At 51.0% G+C, this 24,748-nt stretch overlaps 1 protein-coding gene across 4 annotated transcripts in view; it reads left to right on the top strand.

Annotated features, from left to right (window-relative positions):
- Positions 1-24,748, top strand: part of LOC119956828 (leucine-rich repeat and immunoglobulin-like domain-containing nogo receptor-interacting protein 1) — a 505,354-nt gene that overhangs the window by 387,190 nt on the left and 93,416 nt on the right. The window contains exon 1 of one of the 4 annotated variants that reach the window (XM_038784295.1): positions 6,270-6,685. The exons of the other annotated variants lie outside the window; for them this stretch is intronic. The gene's annotated coding sequence lies outside the window, so the exon portion shown is untranslated. Of the gene's footprint in view, positions 1-6,269; positions 6,686-24,748 lie in introns of those variants that run through there. 4 annotated transcript variants of the gene reach the window in all.

The raw sequence follows: 24,748 nt of genomic DNA, 5'->3' as shown, positions 1-24,748 counted from the left end.
TGACAGTGCGGCACTCCCTCAGTACTGACCCTCTGACTGTACGGCACTCCCTCAGTACTGACCCTCTGACAGTGCGGCACTCCCTCAGTACTGACCCTCTGACAGTGCGGCACTCCCTCAGTACTGACCCTCTGACAGTGCGGCACCCCCTCAGTACTGACCCTCTGACAGTGCGGCACTCCCTCAGTACTGACCCTCTGACAGTGCGGCACTCCCTCAGTACTGACCCTCTGACAGTGCAGCACTCCCTCAGTACTGACCCTCTGACAGTGCGGCACTCCCTCAGTACTGACCCTCTGACAGTGCAGCACTCCCTCAGTACTGACCCTCTAACAATGCAGCCCTCCCTCAGTACTGACCCTCCCACAGTGCGGGGCTCCCTCAGTACTGACCCTCTGACAGTGCAGCACTCCCTCAGTACTGACCCTCTGACAGTGCAGCACTCCCTCAGTACTGACCCTCTGACAGTGCAGCACTCCCTCAGTACTGACCCTCTGACAGTGCGGCACTCCCTCAGTACTGACCCTCTGACAGTGCGGCATTCCCTCAGTACTGACCCTCTGACAGTGCGGCATTCCCTCAGTACTGACCCTCTGACAGTGCAGCACTCCCTCAGTACTGACCCTCTGACAGTGCGGCACTCCCTCAGTACTGACCCTCTGACAGTGCAGCACTCCCTCAGTACTGACCCTCTGACAGTGTGGCACTCCCTCAGTACTGACCCTCTGACAGTGCGGCATTCCCTCAGTACTGACCCTCTGACAGTGCAGCACTCCCTCAGTACTGACCCTCTGACAGTGCGGCACTCCCTCAGTACTGACCCTCTGACAGTGCAGCACTGCCTCAGTACTGACCCTCTGACAGTGCAGCACTCCCTCAGTACTGACCCTCTGACAGTGCGACACTCCCTCAGTACTGACCCTCTGACAGTGCGGCGCTCCCTTAGTACTGACCCTCTGACAGTGCGGCACTCCCTCAGTACTGACCCTCCGATAGTGCGGCACCCCCTCAGTACTGACCCTCTGACAGTGCAGCACTGCCTCAGTACTGACCCTCTGACAGTGTGGCACTCCCTCAGTACTGACCCTCTGACAGTGCGGCACTCCCTCAGTACTGAACCTCTGACAGTGCGGCACTCCCTCAGTACTGACCCTCTGACAGTGCGGCACTCCCTCAGTATTGCCCCTCTGTCAGTGCGGCACTTCCTCAGTACTGACCCTCTGACAGTGCGGCGCTCCCTCAGTACTGACCCTCTGACAGTGCGGCACTCCCTCAGTAGGGACATATCTGCACACTGACTGGTGTCTCTCAGTCCTCTCTCTCTCTCTCTGGGAGATATCTGTACACTGACTGGTGTCTCTCAGTCCCCTCTCTCTCAGGGAGATATCTGTTCACTGACTGGTGTCTCTCAGTCCCCTCTCTCAGGGAGATATCTGTACACTGGCTGGTGTCTCTCAGTCCCCTCTACCTCTCAGGGAGATATCTGTACACTGACTGGTGTCTCTCAGTCCCCTCTCTCTCTCGTGGAGATATCTGTACACTGACTGTTGTCTCTCAGTCCCCTCTCTCTCAGGGAGATATCTGTTCACTGACTGGTGTCTCTCAGTCCCCCCTCTCTCAGGGAGATATCTGTACACTGACCGGTGTCTCTCAGTCCCCTCTCTCTCTCAGGGAGATATCTGTACACTGGCTGGTGTCTCTCAGTCCCCTCTCTCTCTCAGGGAAATATCTGTACACTGACTGGTGTCTCTCAGTCCCCTCTCTCAGGGAGATATCTGTACACTGACTGGTGACTCTCAGTCCCCTCGCTCTCTCAGGGAGATATCTGTACACTGACTGCTGTCTCTCAGTCCCCTCTCTCTCAGGGAGATATCTGTACACTGACTGGTGTCTCTCAGTCCCCTCTCTCTCTCAGGGAGATATCTGTACACTGGCTGGTGTCTCTCAGTCCCCTCTCTCTCTCAGGGAGATATCTGTACACTGACTGGTGTCTCTCAGTCCCCTCTCTCTCTCAGGGAGATATCTGTACACTGACTGGTGTCTCTCAGTCCCCTCTCTCTCAGGGAGATATCTGTACACTGACTGACTGGTGTCTCTCAGTCCCCTCTCTCTCTCAGGGAGATATCTGTACACTGACTGCTGTCTCTCAGTCCCCTCTCTCTCAGGGAGATATCTGTACACTGACTGGTGTCTCTCAGTCCCCTCTCTCTCTCAGGGAGATATCTGTACACTGACTGCTGTCTCTCAGTCCCCTCTCTCTCAGGGAGATATCTGTACACTGACTGGTGTCACTCAGTCCTCTCTCTCTCAGGGAGATATCTGTACACTGACTGGTGTCTCTCAGTCCCCTCTCTCTCTCAGGGAGATATCTGTACACTGACTGGTGTCACTCAGTCCTCTCTCTCTCTCAGGGAGATATCTGTACACTGATTGGTGTCTCTCAGTCCCCTCTCTCTCAGGGAGATATCTGTACACTGGCTGGTGTCTCTCAGTCCCCTCTACCTCTCAGGGAGATATCTGTACACTGACTGGTGTCTCTCAGTCCCCTCTCTCTCTCAGTGGAGATATCTGTACACTGACTGTTGTCTCTCAGTCCCCTCTCTCTCAGGGAGATATCTGTTCACTGACTGGTGTCTCTCAGTCCCCCCTCTCTCAGGGAGATATCTGTACACTGACTGGTGTCTCTCAGTCCCCTCTCTCTCTCAGGGAGATATCTGTACACTGGACTGGTGTCTCTCAGTCCCCTCTCTCTCTCAGGGAATATCTGTACACTGACTGGTGTCTCTCAGTCCCCCTCTCTCAGGGAGATATCTGTACACTGACTGGTGTCTCTCAGTCCCCTCGCTCTCTCAGGGAGATATCTGTACACTGACTGCTGTCTCTCAGTCCCCTCTCTCTCAGGGAGATATCTGTACACTGACTGGTGTCTCTCAGTCCCCTCTCTCTCTCAGGGAGATATCTGTACACTGGCTGGTGTCTCTCAGTCCCCTCTCTCTCTCAGGGAGATATCTGTACACTGACTGGTGTCTCTCAGTCCCCTCTCTCTCTCAGGGAGATATCTGTACACTGACTGGTGTCTCTCAGTCCCCTCTCTCTCAGGGAGATATCTGTACACTGACTGGTGTCTCTCAGTCCCCTCTCTCTCTCAGGGAGATATCTGTACACTGACTGCTGTCTCTCAGTCCCCTCTCTCTCAGGGAGATATCTGTACACTGACTGGTGTCTCTCAGTCCCCTCTCTCTCTCAGGGAGATATCTGTACACTGACTGCTGTCTCTCAGTCCCCTCTCTCTCAGGGAGATATCTGTACACTGACTGGTGTCTCTCAGTCCCTCTCTCTCTCAGGGAGATATCTGTACACTGACTGGTGTCTCTCAGTCCCCTCTCTCTCTCAGGGAGATATCTGTACACTGACTGGTGTCTCTCAGTCCCTCTCTCTCTCAGGGAGATATCTGTACACTGACTGGTGTCTCTCAGTCCCCTCTCTCTCAGGGAGATATCTGTACACTGACTGGTGTCTCTCAGTCCTCTCTCTCTCTCTCAGGGAGATATCTGTACACTGACTGCTGTCTCTCAGTCCCCTCTCTCTCAGGGAGATATCTGTACACTGACTGGTGTCTCTCAGTCCCCTCTCTCTCAGGGAGATATCTGTACACTGACTGATGTCTCTCAGTCCCCTCTCTCTCTCAGGGAGATATCTGTACACTGACTGGTGCCTCTCAGTCCCCTCTCTCTCAGGGAGATATCTGTACACTGACTGGTGTCTCTCAGTCCCCTCTCTCTCAGGGAGATATCTGTACACTGACTGGTGTCTCTCACCCCCTCTCTCTCGGGAGATATCTGTACACTGACTGGTGTCTCTCAGTCCCCCCCCCCCCCCCCCTCTCTCTCAGGGAGATATCTGTACACTGACTGGTGCCTCTCAGTCCCCTCTCTCTCAGGGAAATATCTGTACACTGACTGGTGTCTCTCAGTCCCCTCTCTCTCTCAGGGAGATATCTGTACACTGACTGGTGTCTCTCAGGCCCCTCTCTCTCTCAGGGAGATATCTGTACACTGACTGGTGTCTCTCAGTCCCCTCTCTCTCTCAGGGAGATATCTGTACACTGTCTGGTGTCTCTCAGTCCCCTCTCTCTCTCAGGGAGATATCTGTACACTGACTGGTGTCTCTCAGTCCCCTCTCTCTCTCAGGGAGATATCTGTACACTGACTGGTGTCTCTCAGTCCCCTCTCTCTCTCAGGGAGATATCTGTACACTGACTGGTGTCTCTCAGTCCCCTCTCTCTCAGGGAATATCTGTACACTGACTGATGTCTCTCAGTCCCCTCTCTCTCAGGGAGATATCTGTACACTGACTGGTGTCTCTCAGTCCCCCCTCTCTCTCAGGGAGATATCTGTACACTGACTGGTGTCTCTCAGTCCCCTCTCTCAGGGAAATATCTGTACACTGACTGGTGTCTCTCAGTCCCCTCTCTCTCAGGGAAATATCTGTACACTGACTGGTGTCTCTCAGTCCCCTCTCTCTCTCTCATGAGATATCTGTACACTGACTGGTGTCTCTCAGTCCCCTCTCTCTCAGGGAAATATCTGTACACTGACAGGTGTCTCTCAGTCCCCTCTCTCTCAGGGAGATATCTGTGCACTGACTGGTGTCTCTCAGTCCCCTCTCTCTCTCAGGGAGATATCTGTACACTGACTGGTGTCTCTCAGTCCCCTCTCTCTCTCAGGGAGATATCTGTACACTGACTGGTGTCTCTCAGTCCCTCTCTCTCTCAGGGAGATATCTGTACACTGACTGGTGTCTCTCAGTCCCCTCTCTCTCTCGGGGAGATATCTGTACACTGACTGGTGTCTCTCAGTCCCCCTCTCTCTCAGGGAGATATCTGTACACTGACTGGTGTCTCTCAGTCCCCCTCTCTCTCAGGGAGATATCTGTACACTGACTGGTGTCTCTCAGTCCCCTCTCTCTCTCAGGGAGATATCTGTACACTGACTGGTGTCTCTCAGTCCCCTCTCTCTCAGGGAGATATCTGTACACTGACTGGTGTCTCTCAGTCCCCCTCTCTCTCTCAGGGAGATATCTGTACACTGACTGGTGTCTCTCAGTCCCCCTCTCTCTCAGGGAGATATCTGTACACTGACTGGTGTCTCTCAGTCCCCCTCTCTCTCAGGGAGATATCTGTACACTGACTGGTGTCTCTCAGTCCCCTCTCTCTCTCAGGGAGATATCTGTACACTGACTGGTGTCTCTCAGTCCCCTCTCTCAGGGAGATATCTGTACACTGACTGGTGTCTCTCAGTCCCCTCTCTCTCTCAGGGAGATATCTGTACACTGACTGGTGTCTCTCAGTCCCCTCTCTCTCAGGGAGATATCTGTACACTGACTGGTGTCTCTCAGTCCCCTCTCTCTCTCAGGGAGATATCTGTACACTGACTGGTGTCTCTCAGTCCCCTCTCTCCTCAGGGAGATATCTGTACACTGACTGATGTCTCTCAGTCCCCCCTCTCTCTCAGGGAGATATCTGTACACTGACTGGTGTCTCTCAGTCCCGTCTCTCTCAGGGAGATATCTGTACACTGACTGGTGTCTCTCAGTCCCCTCTCTCTCTCAGGGAGATATCTGTACACTGACTGGTGTCTCTCAGTCCCCACTCTCTCAGGGGATATCTGTACACTGACTGGTGTCTCTCAGTCCCCTCTCTCTCTCAGGGAGATATCTGTACACTGACTGGTGTCTCTCAGTCCCCTCTCTCCTCAGGGAGATATCTGTACACTGACTGGTGTCTCTCAGTCCCCCCTCTCTCTCAGGGAGATATCTGTACACTGACTGGTGTCTCTCAGTCCCCTCTCTCCAGGGAGATATCTGTACACTGACTGGTGTCTCTCAGTCCCTCTCTCTCTCAGGGAGATATCTGTACACTGACTGGTGTCTCTCAGTCCCCTCTCTCTCTCAGGGAGATATCTGTACACTGACTGGTGTCTCTCAGTCCCCTCTCTCCCTCAGGGAGATATCTGTACACTGACTGGTGTCTCTCAGTCCCCCCTCTCTCTCAGGGAGATATCTGTACACTGACTGGTGTCTCTCAGTCCCCTCTCTCTCTCAGGGAGATATCTGTACACTGACTGGTGTCTCTCAGTCCCCTCTCTCCCTCAGGGAGATATCTGTACACTGACTGGTGTCTCTCAGTCCCCTCTCTCTCAGGGAGATATCTGTACACTGACGTTCCCTCTTGTTCAGGATGGTATCTGGGAGAAGCACCCTGGGGTACTGGTACCATTCAGTCTCCTTACTGAAGGTTGGCCATGACAGAGTTAACCCTGTTCACTTCCTGTGCGTGCATTTAATTTAGTTTTGGAATCAGAGGTATCCGCATTCAGCCCCCTGCCTGATCCCGCCCTGATGAAATGTGCGATGTGGACGGCGTTATTGCAGTCGCTGCTTCCTCCTCCCTCCCTCCATCCCTCTCTCTGTCTCCTTCCCTTCCCCAACTACCTCCCAAATCAGGCCCTATCCTCACCTCTCCCTCACCCTCTCCTCTTTGCTGCAGCATCGATCGGAAGGTAGTGTGTGATGCCTGGTAGCCAGGAGGGCAATAAGGTAGCCTATTGCTCCAGCTGCATTCTGCCTGTGTGGGATTGTTTGACTATAAACAGGATGAACTAGGATTACAGCATCCTTCAGACGGGTAAGTGGACAATACATGGAGGAAGCAGGATTGTAGCCCCTGCTTCACATCACTTTGCAGAGGGAAGGTGTTTCACAGTGCTGGAGAATTGATTTGTCACTAAGTGTGATGTGAATTAGATTGCGAATGGAGGGTTGTACCTGCTTGTGAGGTGGTTAATTCATACATCATTTGAAAATCACGGTGAAATCCAGGGCTGACGGAACTGACTGAAATTAAAGATTTAACATTCTTCTCACACATCAATGCCTTGGATTTGTGTCTTCATCGCAGCCGAGGCTATTGTGCTGCTGCAGGGAGAGGCAGCTCAATCTGCAAATGTCGGACACACAAATGTTTGAGAGACGGTTAATATAGCAGGAGTATGTGTGTCTGTGTGTCTCTGTGTGTGTGTGTGTGTGTCTGTCTGTGTGTGTCTGTGTGTGTGTGTCTGTCTGTCTGTGTGTCTCTGTGTGTGTGTGCGTCTGTGTGTGTCTGTCTGTGTGTGTCTGTGTGTGTGTGTGTGTGTGTCTGTCTGTGTGTGTCTGTGTGTGTGTGCGTCTGTGTGTCTGTGTGTGTGTGTCTGTGTGTTCCTATGTGTGTGTGTGTCTGTCTGTGTGTGTGTGTCTGCATGTGTGTATGTCTGTATGTGTGTGTGTCTGTCTGTGTGTCTGTGTGTGTGTATGTCAGTGTCTGTGTGTGTGTTCATGTGTGTGTGTCTGCATGTGTGTGTGTCTGCATGTGTGTGTGTCTGTGTGTGTGTCTGCGTGTGTGTGTGTCTGTGTGTGTATGTGGGTCTGTATGTATGTGTGTGTCTGTGTGTGTCTGCGTGTGTGTCTGTGTGTGTGTGTGTGTCTGCATGTGTGTGTGTCTGTGTGTGTGTGTGTGTGTCTGTGTCTGCATGTGTATGTGTCTGTGTGTGTGTCTGCGTGTGTGTCTGTGTGTGTGTCTGCATGTGTGTGTGTCTGTGTGTGTGTCTGCATGTGTGTGTGTCTGTGTGTGTGTCTGCGTGTGTGTCTGTGTGTGTGTCTGCATGTGTATGTGTCTGTGTGTGTGTCTGCGTGTGTGTCTGTGTGTGTGTCTGCATGTGTGTGTGTCTGTGTGTGTGTCTGCATGTGTGTGTGTCTGTGTGTGTGTCTGCGTGTGTGTCTGTGTGTGTGTCTGCATGTGTATGTGTCTGTGTGTGTGTCTGCGTGTGTGTCTGTGTGTGTGTCTGCATGTGTGTGTGTCTGTGTGTGTGTCTGCGTGTGTGTTTGTGTGTGTGTGTGTGTCTGCATGGATGTGTGTCTGTGTGTGTCTATCTGTGTCTGTGTATGTGTCTCTCTGTGTCCTTGTGTGTGTATATGTCAGTGTATGTGTGTGTGTCTGTGCGTGTGTCTGTGTGTGTGTGTGTGTGTATCTGTGTCTGTGTGTGTGTCTGTGTGTGTGTGTCTGTGTGTGTGTATCTGTGTCTGTGTGTGTCTGTGTATCTGTGTGTGTGTGCAAGTGTCTGTGTGTCTGGGTGTGTGTCTGTGTGTGCGTCGTGTGTGTGTGACTGTGTGTGTGAGTGTCTGTGTGTGTGTCTGTGTGTGTGTCTGTGTGCCTGTGTGTGTCTGTGTGTGTGTCTGTGTGCCTGTGTGCATCTGTGTCTGTCTGTGTGTGTATGTGTGTGTGTGTATGTGTGTCTGTGTGTGTGTGCGAGTGCCTGAGTGTGTGTCTGTGTGTCTGTGTGTGTGTGTCTGTGCATATGTCTGTGTATGACTGTGTGTGTATGTGTGTGTCTGTGTCTGTGTTTGTCTGTCTGTGTTTGTGTGTGTACCTGTGTGTGTAAGTATGTGTGTCTGTGTGTTTTGGTGTGTGTGTAAGTATGTTTGTGTTTGTTTGCGTTTGTATCTGTATTTGTGTGAGTGTCTATATATGTGTATCTATGTGTGTATGTATGAGATTGGGTGTAGACATGTGTCATGTGTCTCATGGTAGCATGGTGGTTAGCATCAATGCTTCACAGCTCCAGGGTCCCAGGTTCGATTCCCGGCTGGGTCACTGTCTGTATGGAGTCTGCACGTCCTCCCCCTGTGTGCGTGGGTTTCCTCCGGGTGCTCCGGTTTCCTCCCACAGTCCAAAGATGTGCAGGTTAGGTGGATTGGCCATGCTAAATTGCCCGTAGTGTAAGGTTAATGGGGGGATTGTTGGGTTACGGGTATACGGGTTACGTGGGTTTAAGTAGGGTGATCATTGCTCGGCACAACATCGAGGGCCGAATGTGCTGTACTGTTCTATGTTCTATGTGTGTTTCTGTGGTGCCTCCCTATTTTACAGATGACTCTGTGTGTGGGTGTGTGTCTGTGACTGTTTGTCCTTCTATCTTCACATTGATGATACCCTCCATCGTGTTCTGTGCCACAACCACAGTGCTAAATGGGACAGACTTCAAAAAGATCTAGCAGCTACAGACTGGGTATCCATGAGGTGCTGTGGGCCATCAGCAGCAGCAGAATTGTATTCACCCACAATCTGCAACCTCATGGCCCGGTATATCCCCCACTCTACCATTACCACCCAGCCAGGGGATCAACCCTGGTTCAATGATGAGCGCAGGAGAGCATGCCAGGAGCAACACCAGGCAGACCCAAAATGAGGTGTTAACCTGGTGAAGCTACAACACAGGATTACTTTGTGTCAAACAGCATAAGCAGCAAGTAATGAAAATCGCTTATTGTCACGAGTAGGCTTCAATGAAGTTACTGTGAAAAGCCCCTAGTCGCCACATTCCGGCGCCTGTTCGGGGAGGCTGGTACGGGAATCGAACCGTGCTGCTGGCCTGCTTGGTCTGATTTAAAAGCTAGCGATTTAGCCCAGTGAGCTAAACCAGCCCCTAAGTAATAGACAGAGCCAAGCGATTCCACAACCAACACATTAGATCTAAGCTCTGCTGTCCTGCCACATCCAGCCGTGAATGGTGATGGACAATTAAACAACTCACTGGAGGAGGAGGCTCCACAAATATCCCCATCCTCAATGATGGAGGAGTCCAGCACATCCATGCAAAAGACAAGGCTGAGGCATTCGCAACAATCTTCAGCCAGAAGTGCCGAATGGATGATCCATCTCGGTCTCCTCCGGAGGTCCCCAGCATCACAGATGCCAATCTTCAGCCAATACGATTCACTCCGCGTGATATCAAGAAACAGCTAAAGGCACTGGATACTGCAAAGGCTATTGGGGCTCTGACAATATCCCAGCAATAGTACTGAAGACTTGTGCTCCACAACTTGCCTCACCCCTAGCTAAGCTGTTCAGAGTATAGCTACAACACTGACATCTACCCAGCAATGTGGAAAATTGCCCAGATGTGACCTGTACACAAGAAACAGGACAAATCCAACCCAGCCAATTACTCCCCTATTAGTCTACTCTCAATCATCAGTAAAGTGATGGACAATGTCTGTACTTAGTTCCTGGTTACAGTGTCTGTACTTAGCTCCTGGTTACAGTGTCTGTACCCTGTTCCTGGTTACAGTGTCTGTACTGAGCTCCTGGTTACAGTGTCTGTACTGAGCTCCTGGTTACAGTGCCTGTACTGAGTTCCTGGTTACAGTGTCTGTACTGAGTTCCTGGTTACAGTGTCTGTACCCTGTTCCTGGTTACAGTGTCTGTACTGAGCTCCTGGTTACAGTGCCTGTACTGAGTTCCTGGTTACAGTGTCTGTACTGAGCTCCTGGTTACAGTGTCTGTACTGAGTTCCTGGTTACAGTGTCTGTACTGAGCTCCTGGTTACAGTGTCTGTACTGAGTTCCTGGTTACAGTGTCTGTACTGAGCTCCTGGCTACAGTGCCTGTACTGAGTTCCTGGTTACAGTGTCTGTACTTAGCTCCTGGTTACAGTGTCTGTACTGGTCTCCTGGTTACAGTGCCTGTACTGAGCTCCTGGTTACAGTGTCTGTACTGAGTTCCTGGTTACAGTGTCTGTACTGAGCTCCTGGTTACAGTGTCTGTACCGAGTTCCTGGTTACAGTGTCTGTACCGAGTTCCTGGTTACAGTGCCTGTACTGAGTTCCTGGTTACAGTGTCTGTACCCTGTTCCTGGTTACAGTGTCTGTACTGAGCTCCTGGTTACAGTGTCTGTACCGAGTTCCTGGTTACAGTGCCTGTACTGAGCTCCTGGTTACAGTGCCTGTACTGAGTTCCTGGTTACAGTGACTGTACTGAGTTCCTGGTTACAGTGCCTGTACTGAGTTCCTGGTTACAGTGTCTGTACTGAGCTCCTGGTTACAGTGTCTGTACTGAGCTCCTGGTTACAGTGTCTGTACTGAGTTCCTGGTTACAGTGTCTGTACTGAGCTCCTGGTTACAGTGTCTGTACTGAGTTCCTGGTTACAGTGCCTGTACTGAGTTCCTGGTTACAGTGTCTGTACTGAGTTCCTGGTTACAGTGCCTGTACAGAGCTCCTGGTTACAGTGTCTGTACTGAGCTCCTGGTTACAGTGTCTGTACTGAGCTCCTGGTTACAGTGTCTGTACTGAGTTCCTGGTTACAGTGTCTGTACTGAGCTCCTGGTTACAGTGTCTGTACTGAGTTCCTGGTTACAGTGACTGTACTGAGCTCCTGGTTACAGTGCCTGTACTGAGTTCCTGGTTACAGTGCCTGTACTGAGCTCCTGGTTACAGTGCCTGTACTGAGCTCCTGGTTACAGTGTCTGTACTTAGCTCCTGGTTACAGTGTCTGTACTGAGTTCCTGGTTACAGTGTCTGTACTGGTCTCCTGGTTACAGTGTCTGTACTGAGTTCCTGGTTCCAGTGCCTGTACCCTGTTCCTGGTTACAGTGTCTGTACTGAGTTCCTGGTTACAGTGTCTGTACTGAGTTCCTGGTTACAGTGTCTGTACTGAGTTCCTGGTTACAGTGTCTGTACTGAGCTCCTGGTTACAGTGTCTGTACTGAGTTCCTGGTTACAGTGTCTGTACTGAGCTCCTGGTTACAGTGTCTGTACTGAGTTCCTGGTTACAGTGCCTGTACTGAGCTCCTGGTTACAGTGTCTGTACTGAGTTCCTGGTTACAGTGCCTGTACTGAGCTCCTGGTTACAGTGTCTGTACTGAGCTCCTGGTTACAGTGTCTGTACTGAGCTCCTGGTTACAGTGCCTGTACTGAGCTCCTGGTTACAGTGTCTGTACTGAGTTCCTGGTTACAGTGCCTGTACTGACTTCCTGGTTACAGTGTCTGTACTGAGTTCCTGGTTACAGTGTCTGTACTGAGTTCCTGGTTACAGTGTCTGTACTGAGTTCCTGGTTACAGTGTCTGTACTGAGTTCCTGGTTACAGTGTCTGTACTGAGCTCCTGGTTACAGTGTCTGTACTGAGCTCCTGGTTACAGTGTCTGTACTGAGTTCCTGGTTACAGTGTCTGTACTGAGCTCCTGGTTACAGTGTCTGTACTGAGTTCCTGGTTACAGTGCCTGTACTGAGCTCCTGGTTACAGTGTCTGTACTGAGTTCCTGGTTACAGTGTCTGTACTGAGCTCCTGGTTACAGTGTCTGTACTGAGCTCCTGGTTACAGTGTCTGTACCCTGTTCCTGGTTACAGTGACTGTACTGAGTTCCTGGTTACAGTGTCTGTACCCTGTTCCTGGTTACAGTGCCTGTACTGAGCTCCTGGTTACAGTGCCTGTACTGAGCTCCTGGTTACAGTGTCTGTACTGAGCTCCTGGTTACAGTGCCTGTACTGAGCTCCTGGTTACAGTGTCTGTACTGAGCTCCTGGTTACAGTGTCTGTACCCTGTTCCTGGTTACAGTGTCTGTACTGAGTTCCTGGTTATAGTACCTGTACTGAGTTCCTGGTTACAGTGTCTGTACTGAGTTCCTGGTTACAGTGCCTGTACTGAGCTCCTGGTTACAGTGCCTGTACTGAGTTCCTGGTTACAGTGCCTGTACAGAGCTCCTGGTTACAGTGTCTGTACTGAGCTCCTGGTTACAGTGTCTGTACTGAGCTCCTGGTTACAGTGCCTGTACTGAGTTCCTGGTTACAGTGTCTGTACTGAGTTCCTGGTTACAGTGTCTGTACTGAGTTCCTGGTTACAGTGTCTGTACTGAGCTCCTGGTTACAGTGTCTGTACTGAGCTCCTGGTTACAGTGCCTGTACTGAGCTCCTGGTTACAGTGTCTGTACTGAGTTCCTGGTTACAGTGTCTGTACTGAGCTCCTGGTTACAGTGTCTGTACTGAGTTCCTGGTTACAGTGTCTGTACTGAGCTCCTGGTTACAGTGTCTGTACTGAGCTCCTGGTTACAGTGTCTGTACTGAGCTCCTGGTTACAGTGTCTGTACTGAGTTCCTGGTTACAGTGTCTGTACTGAGCTCCTGGTTACAGTGTCTGTACTGAGTTCCTGGTTACAGTGTCTGTACTGAGCTCCTGGTTACAGTGTCTGTACTGAGTTCCTGGTTACAGTGTCTGTACCCTGTTCCTGGTTACAGTGCCTGTACTGAGCTCCTGGTTACAGTGCCTGTACTGAGCACCTGGTTACAGTGTCTGTACTGAGCTCCTGGTTACAGTGTCTGTACCCTGTTCCTGGTTACAGTGCCTGTACTGAGCTCCTGGTTACAGTGCCTGTACTGAGCTCCTGGTTACAGTGTCTGTACTGAGCTCCTGGTTACAGTGTCTGTACTGAGCTCCTGGTTACAGTGTCTGTACTGAGCTCCTGGTTACAGTGTCTGTACTGAGTTCCTGGTTACAGTGTCTGTACTGAGCTCCTGGTTACAGTGTCTGTACTGAGTTCCTGGTTACAGTGACTGTACTGAGCTCCTGGTTACAGTGCCTGTACTGAGTTCCTGGTTACAGTGCCTGTACTGAGCTCCTGGTTACAGTGCCTGTACTGAGCTCCTGGTTACAGTGTCTGTACTTAGCTCCTGGTTACAGTGTCTGTACTGAGTTCCTGGTTACAGTGTCTGTACTGGTCTCCTGGTTACAGTGTCTGTACTGAGTTCCTGGTTCCAGTGCCTGTACCCTGTTCCTGGTTACAGTGTCTGTACTGAGTTCCTGGTTACAGTGTCTGTACTGAGTTCCTGGTTACAGTGTCTGTACTGAGTTCCTGGTTACAGTGTCTGTACTGAGCTCCTGGTTACAGTGTCTGTACTGAGTTCCTGGTTACAGTGTCTGTACTGAGCTCCTGGTTACAGTGTCTGTACTGAGTTCCTGGTTACAGTGCCTGTACTGAGCTCCTGGTTACAGTGTCTGTACTGAGTTCCTGGTTACAGTGCCTGTACTGAGCTCCTGGTTACAGTGTCTGTACTGAGCTCCTGGTTACAGTGTCTGTACTGAGCTCCTGGTTACAGTGCCTGTACTGAGCTCCTGGTTACAGTGTCTGTACTGAGTTCCTGGTTACAGTGCCTGTACTGACTTCCTGGTTACAGTGTCTGTACTGAGTTCCTGGTTACAGTGTCTGTACTGAGTTCCTGGTTACAGTGTCTGTACTGAGTTCCTGGTTACAGTGTCTGTACTGAGTTCCTGGTTACAGTGTCTGTACTGAGCTCCTGGTAACAGTCTCTGTACTGAGTTCCTGGTTACAGTGCCTGTACTGAGCTCCTGGTTACAGTGTCTGTACTGAGCTCCTGGTTACAGTGCCTGTACTGACTTCCTGGTTACAGTGTCTGTACTGAGTTCCTGGTTACAGTGTCTGTACTGAGTTCCTGGTTACAGTGTCTGTACTGAGCTCCTGGTTACAGTGTCTGTACTGAGCTCCTGGTTACAGTGACTGTACTGAGTTCCTGGTTACAGTGACTGTACCGGGTTCCTGGTTACAGTGTCTGTACTGAGCTCCTGGTTACAGTGACTGTACTGAGCTCCTGGTTACAGTGCCTGTACTGAGCTCCTGGTTACAGTGTCTGTACTGAGCTCCTGGTTACAGTGTCTGTACTGAGTTCCTGGTTACAGTGCCTGTACTGAGCTCCTGGTTACAGTGTCTGTACTGAGCTCCTGGTTACAGTGCCTGTACTGAGTTCCTGGTTACAGTGTCTGTACTGAGCTCCTGGTTACAGTGCCTGTACTGAGCTCCTGGTTACAGTGCCTGTACTGAGTTCCTGGTTACAGTGTCTGTACTGAGTTCCTGGTTACAGTGTCTGTACTGAGCTCCTGGTTACAGTGCCTGTACTGAGTTCCTGGTTACAGTGTCTGTACTGAGTTCCTGGTTACAGTGTCTGTACTGAGCTCCTGGTTACAGTGCCTGTACTGAGCTCCTGGTTACAGTGTCTGTACTGAGCTCCTGGTTACAGTGCCTGTACTGAGTTCCTGGTTACAGTGTCTGTACTGAGCTCCTGGTTACAGTGTCTGTACTGAGCTCCTGGTTACAGTGACTGTACTGAGTTCCTGGTTACAGTGCCTGTACTGAGTTCCTGGTTACAGTGTCTGTACTGAGTTCCTGGTTACAGTGCCTGTACAGAGCTCCTGGTTACAGTGTCTGTACTGAGCTCCTGGTTACAGTGTCTGTACTGAGCTCCTGGTTACAGTGTCTGTACTGAGTTCCTGGTTACAGTGTCTGTACTGAGTTCCTGGTTACAGTGCCTGTACTGAGCTCCTGGTTACAGTGCCTGTACTGAGTTCCTGGTTACAGTGTCTGTACTGAGCTCCTGGTTACAGTGTCTGTACTGAGCTCCTGGTTACAGTGACTGTACTGAGTTCCTGGTTACAGTGCCTGTACTGAGTTCCTGGTTACAGTGTCTGTACTGAGCTCCTGGTTACAGTGTCTGTACTGAGCTCCTGGTTACAGTGTCTGTACTGAGCTCCTGGTTACAGTGCCTGTACTGAGTTCCTGGTTACAGTGCCTGTACTGAGTTCCTGGTTACAGTGTCTGTACTGGTCTCCTGGTTACAGTGTCTGTACTGAGCTCCTGGTTACAGTGCCTGTACTGAGCTCCTGGTTACAGTGACTGTACTGAGCTCCTGGTTACAGTGTCTGTACTGAGCTCCTGGTTACAGTGTCTGTACTGAGCTCCTGGTTACAGTGTCTGTACTGAGTTCCTGGTTACAGTGTCTGTACTGAGCTCCTGGTTACAGTGCCTGTACTGAGCTCCTGGTTACAGTGTCTGTACTGAGCTCCTGGTTACAGTGTCTGTACTGAGTTCCTGGTTACAGTGTCTGTACTGAGTTCCTGGTTACAGTGTCTGTACTGGTCTCCTGGTTACGGTGTCTGTACTGAGCTCCTGGTTACAGTGTCTGTACTGAGTTCCTGGTTACGGTGTCTGTACTGAGTTCCTGGTTACAGTGTCTGTACTGAGTTCCTGGTTACAGTGCCTGTACTGAGTTCCTGGTTACAGTGTCTGTACTGAGTTCCTGGTTACAGTGTCTGTACCCTGTTCCTGGTTACAGTGTCTGTACTGAGTTCCTGGTTACAGTGTCTGTACTGAGCTCCTGGTTACAGTGTCTGTACTGAGCTCCTGGTTACAGTGCCTGTACTGAGCTCCTGGTTACAGTGTCTGTACTGAGCTCCTGGTTACAGTGCCTGTACTGAGCTCCTGGTTACAGTGTCTGTACTGAGTTCCTGGTTACAGTGTCTGTACTGAGCTCCTGGTTACAGTGACTGTACTGAGTTCCTGGTTACAGTGCCTGTACTGAGTTCCTGGTTACAGTGTCTGTACTGAGTTCCTGGTTACAGTGCCTGTACAGAGCTCCTGGTTACAGTGTCTGTACTGAGCTCCTGGTTACAGTGTCTGTACTGAGCTCCTGGTTACAGTGTCTGTACTGAGTTCCTGGTTACAGTGTCTGTACTGAGTTCCTGGTTACAGTGTCTGTACTGAGCTCCTGGTTACAGTGCCTGTACTGAGTTCCTGGTTACAGTGTCTGTACTGAGCTCCTGGTTACAGTGTCTGTACTGAGCTCCTGGTTACAGTGTCTGTACTGAGTTCCTGGTTACAGTGTCTGTACTGAGCTCCTGGTTACAGTGCCTGTACTGAGCTCCTGGTTACAGTGTCTGTACTGAGCTCCTGGTTACAGTGTCTGTACTGAGTTCCTGGTTACAGTGTCTGTACTGAGTTCCTGGTTACAGTGTCTGTACTGGTCTCCTGGTTACGGTGTCTGTACTGAGCTCCTGGTTACAGTGTCTGTACTGAGTTCCTGGTTACGGTGTCTGTACTGAGTTCCTGGTTACAGTGTCTGTACTGAGTTCCTGGTTACAGTGCCTGTACTGAGTTCCTGGTTACAGTGTCTGTACTGAGTTCCTGGTTACAGTGTCTGTACCCTGTTCCTGGTTACAGTGTCTGTACTGAGTTCCTGGTTACAGTGTCTGTACTGAGCTCCTGGTTACAGTGTCTGTACTGAGCTCCTGGTTACAGTGCCTGTACTGAGCTCCTGGTTACAGTGTCTGTACTGAGCTCCTGGTTACAGTGCCTGTACTGAGCTCCTGGTTACAGTGTCTGTACTGAGTTCCTGGTTACAGTGTCTGTACTGAGCTCCTGGTTACAGTGACTGTACTGAGTTCCTGGTTACAGTGCCTGTACTGAGTTCCTGGTTACAGTGTCTGTACTGAGTTCCTGGTTACAGTGCCTGTACAGAGCTCCTGGTTACAGTGTCTGTACTGAGCTCCTGGTTACAGTGTCTGTACTGAGCTCCTGGTTACAGTGTCTGTACTGAGTTCCTGGTTACAGTGTCTGTACTGAGTTCCTGGTTACAGTGTCTGTACTGAGCTCCTGGTTACAGTGCCTGTACTGAGTTCCTGGTTACAGTGTCTGTACTGAGCTCCTGGTTACAGTGTCTGTACTGGTCTCCTGGTTACAGTGTCTGTACTGAGCTCCTGGTTACAGTGCCTGTACTGAGCTCCTGGTTACAGTGCCTGTACTGAGCTCCTGGTTACAGTGTCTGTACTGAGCTCCTGGTTACAGTGTCTGTACTGAGCTCCTGGTTACAGTGTCTGTACAGAGCTCCTGGTTACAGTGCCTGTACTGAGCTCCTGGTTACAGTGTCTGTACTGAGCTCCTGGTTACAGTGTCTGTACTGAGCTCCTGGTTACAGTGCCTGTACTGAGTTCCTGGTTACAGTGTCTGTACTGAGTTCCTGGTCACAGTGCCTGTACTGAGTTCCTGGTTACAGTGTCTGTACTGAGCTCCTGGTTACAGTGTCTGTACTGAGCTCCTGGTTACAGTGACTGTACTGAGTTCCTGGTTACAGTGCCTGTACTGAGTTCCTGGTTACAGTGTCTGTACTGAGCTCCTGGTTACAGTGTCTGTACTGAGCTCCTGGTTACAGTGTCTGTACTGAGTTCCTGGTTACAGTGTCTGTACTGAGCTCCTGGTCACAGTGCCTGTACTGAGCTCCTGGTTACAGTGTCTGTACTGAGCTCCTGGTTACAGTGCCTGTACTGAGTTCCTGGTTACAGTGCCTGTACTGAGTTCCTGGTTACAGTGTCTGTACTGGTCTCCTGGTTACAGTGTCTGTACTGAGCTCCTGGTTACAGTGCCTGTACTGAGCTCCTGGTTACAGTGACTGTACTGAGCTCCTGGTTACAGTGTCTGTACTGAGTTCCTGGTTACAGTGTCTGTACTGAGCTCCTGGTTACAGTGTCTGTACTGAGTTCCTGGTTACAGTGTCTGTACTGAGCTCCTGGTTACAGTGCCTGTACTGAGCTCCTGGTTACAGTGTCTGTACTGAGTTCCTGGTTACAGTGTCTGTACTGAGTTCCTGGTTACAGTGTCTGTACTGAGCTCCTGGTTACAGTGTCTGTACTGGTCTCCTGGTTACAGTGCCTGTACTCAGCTCCTGGTTACAGTGTCTGTACTGAGTTCCTGGTTACAGTGTCTGTACTGAGTTCCTGGTTACAGTGTCTGTACTGAGCTCCTGGTTACAGTGTCTGTACTGGTCTCCTGGTTACAGTGCCTGTACTCAGCTCCTGGTTACAGTGTCTGTACTGAGTTCCTGGTTACAGTGTCTGTACTGAGTTCCTGGTTACAGTGTCTGTACTGAGTTCCTGGTTACAGTGTCTGTACTGAGCTCCTGGTTACGGTGTCTGTACTGAGTTCCTGGTTACAGTGTCTGTACTGAGTTCCTGGTTACAGTGCCTGTACTGAGTTCCTGGTTACAGTGTCTGTACTGAGTTCCTGGTTACAGTGTCTGTACCCTGTTCCTGGTTACAGTGTCTGTACTGAGTTCCTGGTTACAGTGTCTGTACTGAGCTCCTGGTTACAGTGTCTGTACTGAGCTCCTGGTTACAGTGCCTGTACTGAGCTCCTGGTTACAGTGTCTGTACTGAGTTCCTGGTTACAGTGCCTGTACTGAGCTCCTGGTTACAGTGTCTGTACTGAGTTCCTGGTTACAGTGTCTGTACTGAGCTCCTGGTTACAGTGTCTGTACTGAGTTCCTGGTTACAGTGTCTGTACTGAGTTCCTGGTTACAGTGTCTGTACTGAGCTCCTGGTTACAGTGTCTGTACTGAGTTCCTGGAAACAGTGTCTGTACTGAGTTCCTGGCTACAGTGTCTGTACTGAGTTCCTGGTTACAGTGTCTGTACTGAGTTCCTGGTTACAGTGTCTGTACTGAGTTCCTGGTTACAGTGTCTGTACTGAGCTCCTGGTTACAGTGCCTGTACTGAGTTCCTGGTTACAGTGTCTGTACTGAGTTCCTGGTTACAGTGTCTGTACCCTGTTCCTGGTTACAGTGTCTGTACTGAGCTCCTGGTTACAGTGCCTGTACTGAGCTCCTGGTTACAGTGTCTGTACTGAGCTCCTGGTTACAGTGCCTGTACTGAGCTCCTGGTTACAGTGCCTGTACTGAGTTCCTGGTTACAGTGTCTGTACTGAGTTCCTGGTTACAGTGTCTGTACTGAGCTCCTGGTTACAGTGTCTGTACTGAGCTCCTGGTTACAGTGCCTGTACTGAGTTCCTGGTTACAGTGCCTGTACTGAGCTCCTGGTTACAGTGCCTGTACTGAGCTCCTGGTTACAGTGTCTGTACTGAGTTCCTGGTTACAGTGCCTGTACTGAGCTCCTGGTTACAGTGTCTGTACTGAGTTCCTGGTTACAGTGACTGTACTGAGCTCCTGGTTACAGTGCCTGTACTGAGCTCCTGGTTACAGTGTCTGTACTGAGTTCCTGGTTACAGTGTCTGTACTGAGTTCCTGGTTACAGTGTCTGTACTGAGCTCCTGGTTACAGTGTCTGTACTGAGCTCCTGGTTACAGTGTCTGTACTGAGTTCCTGGTTACAGTGTCTGTACTGAGCTCCTGGTTACAGTGTCTGTACTGAGTTCCTGGTTACAGTGTCTGTACTGAGTTCCTGGTTACAGTGTCTGTACTGAGCTCCTGGTTACAGTGTCTGTACCCTGTTCCTGGTTACAGTGCCTGTACTGAGCTCCTGGTTACAGTGCCTGTACCCTGTTCCTGGTTACAGTGCCTGTACTGAGCTCCTGGTTACAGTGCCTGTACTGAGCTCCTGGTTACAGTGTCTGTACTGAGTTCCTGGTTAGAGTGCCTGTACTGAGCTCCTGGTTACAGTGTCTGTACTGAGCTCCTGGTTACAGTGTCTGTACCCTGTTCCTGGTTACAGTGCCTGTACTGAGCTCCTGGTTACAGTGCCTGTACCCTGTTCCTGGTTACAGTGCCTGTACTGAGCTCCTGGTTACAGTGCCTGTACTGAGCTCCTGGTTACAGTGTCTGTACTGAGTTCCTGGTTAGAGTGCCTGTACTGAGCTCCTGGTTACAGTGTCTGTACTGAGCTCCTGGTTACAGTGTCTGTACCCTGTTCCTGGTTACAGTGTCTGTACTGAGTTCCTGGCGACAGTGTCTGTACTGAGCTCCTGGTTACAGTGCCTGTACTGAGCTCCTGGTTACAGTGCCTGTACTGAGTTCCTGGTTACAGTGCCTGTACTGAGTTCCTGGTTACAGTGCCTGTACTGAGTTCCTGGCTACAGTGCCTGTACTGAGCTCCTGGTTACAGTGCCTGTACTGAGCTCCTGGTTACAGTGCCTGTACTGAGTTCCTGGTTACAGTGCCTGTACTGAGTTCCTGGTTACAGTGCCTGTACTGAGTTCCTGGTTACAGTGCCTGTACTGAGCTCCTGGTTACAGTGCCTGTACTGAGCTCCTGGTTACAGTGACTGTACTGAGCTCCTGGTTACAGTGCCTGTACTGAGCTCCTGGTTACAGTGCCTGTACTGAGCTCCTGGTTACAGTGCCTGTACTGAGTTCCTGGTTACAGTGCCTGTACTTAGCTCCTGGTTACAGTGTCTGTACTGAGTTCCTGGTTACAGTGTCTGTACTGAGCTCCTGGTTACAGTGTCTGTACTGGTCTCCTGGTTACAGTGTCTGTACTGAGCTCCTGGTTACAGTGTCTGTACTGAGTTCCTGGTTACAGTGCCTGTACTTGTCTCCTGGTTACAATGTCTGTACCCTGTTCCTGGTTACAGTGCCTGTACTGAGTTCCTGGTTACAGTGTCTGTACTGAGCTCCTGGTTACAGTGTCTGTACTGAGCTCCTGGTTACAGTGTCTGTACTGAGCTCCTGGTTACAGTGTCTGTACTGAGCTCCTGGTTACAGTGTCTGTACTGAGTTCCTGGTTACAGTGTCTGTACTGAGCTCCTGGTTACAGTGCCTGTACTGAGTTCCTGGTTACAGTGCCTGTACTGAGCTCCTGGTTACAGTGTCTGTACTGAGCTCCTGGTTACAGTGTCTGTACTGAGCTCCTGGTTACAGTGTCTGTACTGAGCTCCTGGTTACAGTGTCTGTACTGAGTTCCTGGTTACAGTGTCTGTACTGAGCTCCTGGTTACAGTGTCTGTACTTGTCTCCTGGTTACAATGTCTGTACCCTGTTCCTGGTTACAGTGCCTGTACTGAGTTCCTGGTTACAGTGTCTGTACTGAGCTCCTGGTTACAGTGTCTGTACTGAGCTCCTGGTTACAGTGTCTGTACTGAGTTCCTGGTTACAGTGTCTGTACTGAGCTCCTGGTTACAGTGTCTGTACCCTGTTCCTGGTTACAGTGTCTGTACTGAGCTCCTGGTTACAGTGTCTGTACCCTGTTCCTGGTTACAGTGCCTGTACTGACCCCCTGGTTACAGTTCGACACCATCCAGGACAAAGCAGTCCGTTGATTTGCGCTCCTTCCGCAAATATTGATTCCCTCTCAACCCAACTCCCAGGGACAACCCTCTGTAGGATCATAGGAACAGGCTGAGGCCATTCTGCCCATTAAACCTGCCCCCCTCCTATTCAGTACTACCATAGGTAACGGACACTTCATTTCTTTACACCCGCTATCCCCATAACCCTTCACATTATTGTGAAACCAAAATCTATCAACCTCTATTTACACATACTCAATGTCAGAGCTCCCACACCCTCACATCCCTCACAACCTCTCCCCCATCTCGCTCCAAAGTGACTACTCCCCCCCCACTTGTGAAATTGGCCGCCTGGTTCTAGCCTCCCTGCCCAAGGGAAGCATCACACCAGCATCCACCCTGTCTGTTCCTTTCAGTATTTTGTAGGTTTGAGTGAGATCACCTCTCATAGTTTGAAACTCCAGAGGATCCCCAAGCTCAGTTTGACCAATCTGTCTTTGTCAGGCAGTCGCACCGTGTGAGGAACAAATCTGGTGAACCTTGGCTGTTCTCCCCCTGTGACAGTAATCTCCTCCCTGAGGAGAGGGGACTAAATCTGCCCCCAGTGCTCCATGTGTGGTCTAACCCAGCTCCTACACAATTGAAGTGAAACCTCCCTGCTCCTGGATTCAAATCATCTCCTGATAAAGGCTAGCATTCCATTGGCCTTCCTAATACGTTGCTGAACCCGCATGCCAGCCTTCAGTGACTTACGGACAAGGTCACCCGGGTCCTTGTACATCAACACTGCCGAAGTGGATTCCCTCACATTTTTCCACGTTGAATTCCATCTGCCATGTCCTTGTCCACTCACTGAATCAGTCCAAATCCTCCTGTGGCCACTTTACATCTTTCCCACGTTCCCTCCTAGCTTTGTGTCATTTACGAACTTGGAAATATTGGTCGGGATTCTCTGACTCCCCCCCCCCGCCCCCCCCCCCCCGTGTGGGGGCAGTCATCGGTGGGGGGGGGGGGGGGGGGGGTGCAGGGGGATCTGACCCTGGGTGGGGCCCCCACGGTGGCCTGGCCCGCATTCGGGGCCTACCGATCGGCAGGCGGGCTGGTTTCGTGGGGACCTTCTTTCCTCCGTGCCAGGGCCCTGGAGGGCTCCGCCATATTGTCCGGGGGGCCGGCACAGAGATGGGAACCCCCACACATGCGCAGAGATACGCCGGCCGGTCTGCGCATGCGTGGAAATACGCCAGCCGGTCCGCGCATACGCGAGATCACGCCGGCCGTTCCGCGCATGCACAAACTCGTGCCGGCCCTTCGGCGTCGGCTGGAGTTGCGGGAACCACTCCGGTGTCAACCTAGCCCCCTGGAAAGGGGAGAATTCCTCACTTTTGGGGGCCGTTGATGCCGGAGTGGTTGGCGCCGGTTTTCACGCCAGTGTGGAGACATAGCCCCATTATTGCAGAATCCTGACCATTGTATTTGGCTCCCACACCCTAAACACCGTGGTATGTTGTGAAAAGCTGTGCCCCAAGTACTGATCCTTGCTGCGTTCCCCACTAGTCACAGCCTGCCAAATGTACCATCCACAAGATGCAGGAACTCACCAAGACACCTTAGGCAGCACCTTCCAAACCTCAAACATCTGAAAGGACGAGGGCAGCAGGTACCTGGGAACGCCAACACCTGGAGGTTCCCCTCCAAGTCACTCACCACCCTGACTTGGAAATATATCGGCCGCTCCTTCACTGTCGCTGGATCAAAATCCTGGAATTTTCTCTCTAACAGCACAGAGGGTGTACCTACACCACATGGACTGCAGCAGTTCGAGAAGGCAACTCACCACCACCTTCTGAAGGGCAACTAGGGATGGGCAATAAATGCTGGCCTAACCAGCCATGCCCACGTCCCGTCTATGAATACAAAACAATTCCCTGCAATAAAACTTGTCAATCCTTCATAATCTGGAAGCCGTTGATGAGAAAACAGCCTTTCAACATCCTTCTTGGCTCAGTATTCAGATACGCCACCCAGTGAACAGGAAATGGAATCCTTCCTGGGATAGCCCTACCTTAACCAGGAAGACTGAGACTAACGGAGATGGGCAGGAAGATCCCAGTTGAGGTGCTCTATCGGGTGTGGGGTGGCTGATCTGAGCCAGGGTGTGAGGTGGTGTGAGGTTGCTGCCATTGGCTTCAGTGCTCATGGGCAAGGCTGGAGACTCCAGTCAGGAATCTGGTTTGCTCGCCCTGTCATCGACTGTGACCTGTGCTAAGTGAGGGCACGATGACATTGATTCTCATGCCGACAATGGTGCACCAATTGTCCGGATTCCTGACTCGGGGTTTGTCCAGTGACAGGCTGTGGCTGGGAAATTGTCAAATCCTCCGATTGAGGGTTGAGCCCCGGCCTTCCAGAGAGAATATGGAAAGATCTCTGCATTTCTATAGCACCTTCCACAACCTCAGGACGCACCAAAGAATTTTACAGCCAATGTAGGAAATGCAGCAGTCAACGTACGCACAGCAAGCTGCCACAAATAGCACTGTGATACTGACCAGGGCATCTGTGATACTGACCAGGGCATCTGTGATACTGACCAGAGCATCTGTGATACTGACCAGAGCATCTGTGATACTGACCAGGGCATCTGTGATACTGAGCAGGGCCATCTGTGATACTGACCAGAGCATCTGTGATACTGACCAGAGCATCTGTGATACTGACCAGGGTCATCTGTGATACTGACCAGGGCCATCTGTGATACTGACCAGGGTCATCTGTGATACTGACCAGGGCATCTGTGATGCTGACCAGGGCATCTGTGATACTGACCAGGGCATCTGTGATACTGACCAGGGCATCTGTGATACTGACCAGGGCATCTGTGATACTGACCAGGGCATCTGTGATACTGAGCAGGGCCATCTGTGATACTGACCAGAGCATCTGTGATACTGACCAGAGCATCTGTGATACTGACCAGAGTATCTGTGATGCTGACCAGGGCATCTGTGATACTGACCAGGGCATCTGTGATACTGACCAGGGCATCTGTGATACTGACCAGGGCATCTGTGATACTGAGCAGGGCATCTG

Source organism: Scyliorhinus canicula, chromosome 24, assembly GCF_902713615.1.
Source record: "Scyliorhinus canicula chromosome 24, sScyCan1.1, whole genome shotgun sequence".
Lineage (NCBI taxonomy): Eukaryota > Metazoa > Chordata > Chondrichthyes > Carcharhiniformes > Scyliorhinidae > Scyliorhinus > Scyliorhinus canicula.
This window is presented reverse-complemented; position numbering and strand designations above follow the sequence as displayed.